The sequence below is a fragment of the Diceros bicornis genome, chromosome 7 (genome assembly GCF_020826845.1).
Source record: "Diceros bicornis minor isolate mBicDic1 chromosome 7, mDicBic1.mat.cur, whole genome shotgun sequence".
Taxonomy (NCBI): Eukaryota; Metazoa; Chordata; class Mammalia; order Perissodactyla; family Rhinocerotidae; genus Diceros; species Diceros bicornis.
The window spans coordinates 80,622,615-80,631,849 of record NC_080746.1 but is presented as its reverse complement, the minus strand read 5'-3'; positions in this window follow the sequence as shown (position 1 = coordinate 80,631,849).

The window sequence follows — 9,235 nt, the reverse complement described above, 5'->3', positions numbered from 1 at the left end:
GTTGGAGGACTCGCACTCCCTAATTTTAAAACTTACCGCAAAGCTACAGTAATTAAAACAATATAGTACTGCCATAAGGGTAGATGTATAGATTAACGGAATAGAAATGAGACTAGAAATAAACTCTCACATCTATGGCCAATTGATTTTTGATAAGAGTGCCAAGGCCATTCAATAAGGAAAGAATAGTCTCTAGAACACACACTTCCAGGCTAACAGGGTAACTACATGCAAAAGAGTGAAGTTAGAGCCCTCTCCCACTCTGTCTACAAAAATTACCTCAAAATACATCAATAAACCAAATACAAGAGCTAAAACTAGTAAAAGAAAACAGATGAGTAAATTTTCATGACCTAGGATATGGCAATGGATTCTTAGATTTGACACCAAAAGCATGAGTAACAAAAGAATAAACAGACAAATTCAACTTCATAAAAATTTAAAAATTTGTGCATCAAAGTACATTATCAAGAAAGCGAAAAGAAAACCTACAGAATGGGAGAAAATATTTGCAAATCATATATCTGATAAGGGTTTATATATCCAGAATGTGTAAAACACAACTCAAAAACAAAAACACAAACAATACAATTTAAAAATGGGCAAAGGACTTGAATAGACATTTCTCCAAGGAAGATACACAAATGGCCACCTAGCAAATGAAAAGATATTCAGCATCATTGATCATTAAGAAAATGCAGCTCAAAACCACAAATAGATATCACCTCATGCCATCTAGGATGGCTATAATTAATAACATGGAAATTAACAAGTGTTGGTGAGGTTGTGTAGAAATAGGAACCCTTGTACATTGCTGGAAGCCAGTTCAGACCCCCGGAACACAATTTTGTGGTTCCTCAAAAAGTTAAACATAGACTTACCGTGTGATCCAGCAATCCCATTTACACAAAAAGATATATACCCAAAATAATAGAAAACAGATATTCAAACAAATAGTCCTTTATGAATATTCAGAGCAGCACTATTCACAATTGCGAAAAGGTATCCATCAAGGAATGAAGGGATGGATATACATATCATAGTATATACAATGTTATATCGTTATGCTTTAAAAAAGGAATGAGTTGACTGCTACAACATGAATGAACTTCAAAAACACTATACGGAGTGAAAGAAGCCAGACAAAAAGCTCCAATATTATATGATTGCTTTTATATGAAATACCCAGAATAGGCAAATCTGTAGAGACAGAAAGCAGATCAGTGGTTGGTTGCCGGTGGATGGAGAACAGGGAGAGTGGAAAGTGATAACTTAATCGATATGAAGTATTCTTCCGGGCTGATGAAAATATTTTGAAACTGGAGAGAGGTGGAGGCTTGCACATTGTGAATGCACGAAATGCCACTGAAGTGTATACTTAAATGGATTGATTGTAGTTATGTAAATTTCACTTCAACTAAAAAAATGTTTCAAGGACCACCTCCCTCTCATAGTGTGAATATCTTGTCAATCTTGCCGTGCCTGGTGTGATTTTAGTATTTAAAATAGATTTCCCCCCATCTCTGGCTAATATAACTCATATATGGAAGCAAACACATTCATCTAGTGCTCAACCAAAGAAAGAGCAACATCTCCCAATGAGGGAGGAAGCAGCAGCCGCATTGGGCTAATTGAGAGAATGCATAATTTCCTTATGAGAAATGTAAGGAATTATAGAGTAATAATTGTTAACTCTTTATTTTGAGATAATTTCAGATTTACAGAAAAGTTGCAAACATAATACAAAGATTTCCCATAAACTCTTCACCCCACTTCCTCTAATATTAGCATCATACGTAAGCATAGTACATTTGTCATAACTGAAGACAATGTTGGTTCAATGTTATTAACTAAGCTACAAGTTTATTTATCTGATCAGTTTTCCACTAATGTCCTTTTTCTATTCCAGGATTCTATCCAGAATATAACATTGTATTTGGTTATGTGTCTCTTTAGTGCCCTCTAGTTTGACATTTCCTCAGACTTGTCTTATTTTTTTAATAACCTTGGCAGTTTTGAAGAATACTGGTCAGATATTTTTAATAATATCCCTTAATTTGGGTTTACCTGATGTATTCTCCAGATTAGACTATGGCTATGGGATTTTGAAAAGAATACAATAGATATGAAGCAGCATTTTCTTCATATCATGTGACAGGATACATGATATATTACTGATGACATTACTGATTATTTGTTAAAATCACATCAGCTATATGCCTCCAGTGTAAAGTTACTATTCTTCTCTTTCATACTCTATTCTTTGGAAGTGAGTCCAACCCACACTCAAAGGAAGGGAAATTAGGCTCCACCACCTGAATGGGTGTGTATCTGCATTTATGCTTTGGGATTATTCTATAAGGACGATTTGACACTTCTCCACTCTTTGTTAATTCAATTATTTATTGATAGCAGTATAGGCTTCTACTTTTCTGTTCTTTGGTTATAATCCAGTATTACCACTATTTATTTTTCCTTACTCACATTGTTCCAGTATTGACTATTGGGAGCTCTTTCAGACTGACTCTGTGTCCTTTTGACATGTCCCAATATAAAATATAATTTTTATTTTACTGACTGTAATGGACTATATTGCGGTCCTCCCCCCACAATATTCGTATGTTGAAACCCGAACCTCCAATGTGAATGTTTTTGGAGATAGGGTGGTAATTAAGGTAGAATGAACTCATAAGTGTGGGACCCCAATTCAATAGAACTGGTGTCCTTACAAAGAGAGAAAGAGACACCAGTGATCTCTCTCTTTCCACTCCTGCAGAGAAGAAAGGCCATGCAAAGACATAGCAAGAAAGTGGCCATCTACAAAGCAGGAAGCAAGACCTCACAAGATACCAACCCTGATGGCACTTTGATCTTGGACTTCTACCTTCCAGGACTGTGAGAAAATAAATTTCTGTTGTTTAAGCCACACAGTTTGTAATATTTTTCTTATGGCAGCCTGAGCAGACAAATACATTTTGACTTTAGAACTTAACTGATTGACTCTGCTCTATGACAGCTCAAGAGCAGTGGTTCTTAAACATTGAGACTTACAAGCTACTTTGAGAATCTGGTGAAGGTTACGATCATTCTGAGAAGAAAATGCACTCATAGACGTCTAAAATTCTACAGAAAAACAAAAAGTCACAGATACCCAAACCCCCTGGAACCTTTCTGTGGATACCCTGTAGTTAATGTAGGCACTACTGGCAAGTCATAGACTGTTTCTTAAAAACAATAGCAACAAACAGACAAAAACAAAAAACAAAACCTGCCCTGTTGGAGTCCTTCTGACGTTTGGATTCTTTCTAGACGAGTCCCACAAAATAAATCATGGTTGATTCGTCTGATAGCTGTCCTAATAGAGAAGATGTGTTCACAGCCACAGCTTTTATTTACATCAAATTCTATTTATATATTTAGACATATTTATATCTGTTGACATCAAACACAGTCAGAGAGGAAGAAAAGAGAATGTGGAAAAATTTAGGTCAGATTTCTGTTCAGCAACAAATTGAGTTTCCTGGAGGAGCTCATGGATTAAATAGCTGCCATGGTGTCTGGCCTCTCTCAGCTGCTGGTTTAATGGGATCCTTAGATCATGAGACATTGCAGTAACCACATACCAGAGTCTGAGCTCTAGTTAAATGTTCTCACCTTGGGAAGTAATACAAATTCCTTTCTCCTGTGAGAGCATTTTATTTGCCCTCAAGTTGACGATAACTATCATTTGCTAGGACCAGACCCACTTAACATTTTAATGGGCTGCTGTCAGTGTCTTCAAGAGCCACTGTGAGGATTAGTGGGATGGCATTTCTGAACCACTCTGAGCTCCTGAAATGAAAGGATTATGTAAATGAACGGTGATGATTTCATTACTACAAAGGTGCCTTTGGAGATTTCCACATGTGCAAGCAGAGAGATCACACAGACCTTGTGGCTTTTCAGGTTTTCTCAATGAAGAGTCGTTTCCTAACTGGGTACAATGTGCAGAATGACAGATTTGAAAACCACGCAGCATGCCAGGATTGCCAAATCAATACAGCTCCATCAGTTAGATACATTGTACCCAGAAGGTTTATTTCATGAATCAAACAGATACATGCTGCAGAAAGTTTATTTCACAAATCAAACAGTCATGGATACCTCTTCTACTAGTGAAATGTGTTTTTTTTTTTTTTTTTGTGAGGAGATCAGCCCTGAGCTAACATCCGCCAATCCTCCTCCTTTTTTGCTGAGGAAGACGGCCCTGGGCTAACATCTGTGCCCATCTTCCTCCACTTTATATGGGACGCCGCCACAGCATTGCTTACCAAGCAGTGCGTCGGTGCGCGCCCGGGATCCGAACCAGCGAACCCCGGGCCGCCGCAGCGGAGCGCGCGCACTTAACCGCTTGCGCCACCGGGCCGGCCCCTGAAATGTGTTTTTTATATGGACACATGAAGTTAATCAGAAGGCAGCACATTGATCTGGTATTGACAGGGTCATTTTTTTCTATAGTTAGTCTCATATTTTATGCTGTAGCAAGCCTTTCTGAAATTTTCTGCTATCTCAAGACCTACTTTGGGCTTTTGTATTTTTCCAGAGCACTCTTTTTTCCTTCATATCCCTAAATAAGAAAACAAATGTAACTAAATAAGTGCTCATAAGGAGAATTTTTAAATGTCATATTTTAAGTAGTCTCGAGGATTTTGGCTTTGCTATATTCAGATGGCTTTTAAAATTTTCTCTGATCACTGGGGAAGCACAATCTTCATTCACCTCAGTGAATAGCTCCACAAGCCTGAGCCAAAGAGGCCAACTGGCCATTGACTCCTAGGAGTTATAAGTTTGTTTGGAATTTAGTGTTTTAAAATATATTTTATTTTGTTTTTCCTTTAACTATGAAATACTCTTCATCTTCTTCTTTTGTTCCCTCCCATTAAAGTGCCTCCCATGTTTCTGGCACTATGAGAGATTCTGGAATAGAAAAATAAGTAAGCATCCTACAAATAGAGATACCTCTATTCTAGTATATACATTGGCCATATAACTAATGAGCTTTAGAAATACAAGAAATGATATTTTATGTATCATTGCATCTCTTGTATCGGCTAATTCTTGACACTTAAAAGATTTTTACATGTAAAATATTGAATCCTGCAAAATACCAACAAAATGACCTGACATAGAGCAAAACTGATGTTATATTTCACTGCAGTAAAGGAGACCACTATTGATAGGATCTTAGTAGCGTCTTAGAGGGAGGAGGAAAAAGATGGGTATTGTGATGGTTTTGGAATATGGTGTAAGTGACTCAACGCAGGAGTGGGGTGAGGGGTTTGATAAGGATTGGGCAAAGTTTAAGACATAATAATTTAAAACTGGTGAACCTAGTGAGGTGAGGATTCCTAAGCAAGTCTTCTAGAGTAAATGACTCATGTGATGAACTATCTATTGTCCCAAGAAGGAGGAATTTACTTAGTTGAGTCGTCTATTGTTCAGATAAATTATTTTTATGTATGGTCCTGAAATAAACAATAAAGTTATTTGTAAATTCATCTTTCTGTTTTCTGGACTATTAAAACCATGTTAATATAGATAATAAGCTGTGTGGATATAAATAGATTTAGTTCTCACAGGTAGTAGGTACCCAGTAGAATTGATCCTAAATCACAAGCTTTTCAAGGTCAACTGTATGATGTGATATATAAGAGGCAGCTGTGAAAAGTGTAAACAGATAACATAGAAATTGTGGTAGGAAACAAAATTTAGTGAATTTAGGAGGGTAGATTTAAATCACGACTACACACAGAAAAATTGCCACTGTATCTGACTTTTGAGCAGAAATTGTGTTTTCTTAGAGCCTTTTCTTCTTGTTTTGCCAAAGCATGCCAGCATTCATTGCCTTATTGACCTCAGTCTCCCCACTTCTCTCTGAGACTTGCCACCATCTTGGCTACCAAGAAGATTTCCTGAATTCCAGTTGCTGTCATTGAATCTGCTTGTTCTGCCTGTTGCACTAAATGCTGGTTTTGTCCTGAAAGATTAAATGTAATTTATATAAAAAAACAATGACACCAACTAAAAATAAACACAAAGTTAAGGACAAGGGCTCATACCTATAAGCATATTGATGTAAATACAAACTCTGACTACCACCAGCTGCGTGACTTGGACAAGCTAATTGCTGTCTGAGCCTCACTTTTCTTATTTTAAAAGTGAGGATATCAACACCTTTTCTTGAATAAAGGTTAGATTTTTAATGCAAAATCCCTTTTAGATAAAGATTTTGTGTTTGCTCTTTCAGTTGGTGAAATACATTGGTCATTTTAGTGTAAAAATACAGGTTTTTTTTTTTTTTTTTTTGTGAGGAAGCTCAGCCCTGAGCTAACATCCAGGCTAATCCTCCTCTTTTTGCTGAGGAAGACGGGCTCTGAGCTAACATTTATTGCCAATCCTCCTCCTTTTTTTTTTCCCCCAAAGTCCCAGTAGTTAGTGGTATGTCATAGCTGCACATCCTTCTAGTTGCTGTATGTGGGACGCGGCCTCAGCATGGCCGGAGAAGCGGTGCATCGGTGCACGCCTGGGATCTGAACCCGGGCCACCACTATCGGAGCGCACGCACTTAACCACTAAGCCACGGGGCGGCCCTAAAAATATATGTTTAGGCTCAAAATGTGGAAGAGGATGAATAAATAAATAGAAGGCTGATTTGATCTGTGAAAGAAGTAACAGTAATTATGTTTTTCTGAGGGAAACAGGAAAAGTAAGGAGTGCCCTGAAGAGGTAGTGTTGGGAGGGGTGGAAAGAAGAGAGAAGGAGGTGAAGAGATGTGAGGAAGGAGAGAGAGAACTCAACAAGCGGCAGAAGAGTAGGGACTAGACAGGAAACTTGGGCCATGGGAAGTTGCCAGAAAGAATAATGGCTAATAAACTTTCAAGAACAAAGATGTCTTATAAGCTATTAAATTTTACATCAGTTTTTGAACTGTGCTATTCCCTGATTATCCAACATTTTCAGTAATTGTCTTATGTCTGTTGGATGTTAGGAGATGTTAAGTGAGAGGGAGAGCTTCATTCTACTACGGGATCCATATAGGATATAGATTATAGAATAGACCAAGTAACACAAAGAAGAGAAATTGAGCATAGGTGGAAGTAAGAAATCTTAGCAAGAGTTTCTTAGGAGAGAAGGAAGATCCCAGAAAAGTCTTAATGGTACTGATAAGAGGACACTGGATTTCCAACTGCATATAGCACGGGATAGGGGAGCTAGACAGTTTTTAAAATAAGTTTAGGGGTCAGCCTGGTGGCGCGGTGGTTAAAGGCGTGCACCCTGGTTTGGCGGCTCGCAGTTCGCAGGTTCGGATCCAGGGTGTGCACTGGCGCACCGCTTGTCAAGCTATTCGGTGGTGGCTTCCCATATAAAGTAGGGGAAGATGGGCACAGATGTTAGCCCAGGGCCAGTATTCCCCAGCAAAAAGAGGAGGCTTGCCATCGGATGTTAGCTCAGGGCTTATCTTCCTCACCAAAAAATAAAATAAAATAAAAATATGTTTAAAAAAAAGAAAATAGGAAGTCTTGGTGATGTCCAAGCCAGTGATATTTCTCTTAAAGAAATCGTGTGTGTGACAAGCACTTGGCATTCATTAAATGTTATTTCACCTCTTTTTATTTGTCCCTCTCAACATATAAAAATATGTGGTAATTTTTTAAAAAATTATTATAATCATTTCATCATCAACATCAACATTATATCATTTTAACACAAACATTGTATATAACAGAGACATAAACCATATGGTAAAGTTCTGGGGGCCTCAAAATATGTCTATTTCTTCACCCATCTGTAGAGTGTGTCACGTACAATTCACTATACTCACGAGGAAAATTATCCATTGCTATAGGAGGAAATCTCACCCTGAGGGTTACATGCTCTGGTCTAACTGTCATTCAGCACTTTCTAAAAAGACAATCAGCAGTTTCAGGACACAATTTTTTTGGCATTGTTAGCACATCTTTCACTTTAAAAAACATTTGGGGGGTCGGCCCCGTGGCCTAGCGATTAAGTGCGCGCGCTCCGCTACTGGCAGCCCAGGTTCGGATCCCGCCACGCACCAACCCACCGCTTGTCCGGCCATGCTGAGGTGGTGTCCCACATACAACAACTAGAAGGATGTGCAACTATGACATACAACTATCTACTGGGGCTTTGGGGAGAAAAAGGAGGAAAAGTAAGGAGGAGGACTGGCAATAGATGTTAGCTCAGGGCTGATCTTCCTCATCAAAAAGAGGAGGATTGGCATGGATGTTAGCTCAGGGCTGATCTTCCTCACAAAAAAAAAAAAGAATTTGGAATGTAAACAAGAAAGTTGGTCATATTCTCATTTTAATATGTCATATTGGCTTGGAATTGTGCATCAATATTATGAATTACTGAATAGACATTTGCACTGATTACATTAATAGCGACATTAAAAATATAAAGTGTCCTTTCTTAATGGTCCAGGTGGCATAGCAAACACCTATTAATTAAAGTAGGCAGGAGTGGCAATCGACATTAGTCCAATCAGTGGAGGCCACCTGCAACATTTTTGTTGTAATTATTTAATATCAGTCCCCAATCACTGTTTTAAAAATGAGCAATTGCATGTCATCTTGTTGTCACCATGTTGCTGCTTTCAAACGGTTTCCAACAGGTACAGCTATTCCTTATTACTGGTCACAGTGAGCACATGCTGAAGGATTGACTTTAGGTAGACATTGAAACCCAGAGCTTCCTAAGTCGTTTAGCTTCATATCTTCAGAAAACACTCTACCTAGCTCCGGATTTTCTAAATTTTGTAAACTGGCCCATTAGTCTTTAAATCCAGATTGGGTTTGTTTTCCAGCACACAATTGAAATTTTAGCTATAAATATATGATCGGGAGAACCGTTTGGGAAAATAAAACATGACTAAAATCCTTCTACAAGTCCTCTTAAGATATTTTTCCTCCTTAGTCTTTCCTTCCATCATCTCCTCCTCTGTTTTACTATATTCTAGGAAGATGTCCAACCTACTTTAACTACAAAAGTTTAGGTAGAAGAAAACACACTAAAAATGACGCCATAGAGTTTTAAACTAATCATTAGCGTCGGAAATTAAAGCTCAGATGGCTGGTCTAGGACTCAGTTGATTTCCTTTTTTCCTTCACAGAAGGAGGAAATAAAGAACCTGACACTTTCCGAAGATACAGTGATAGTTTGTAAGGTTTAT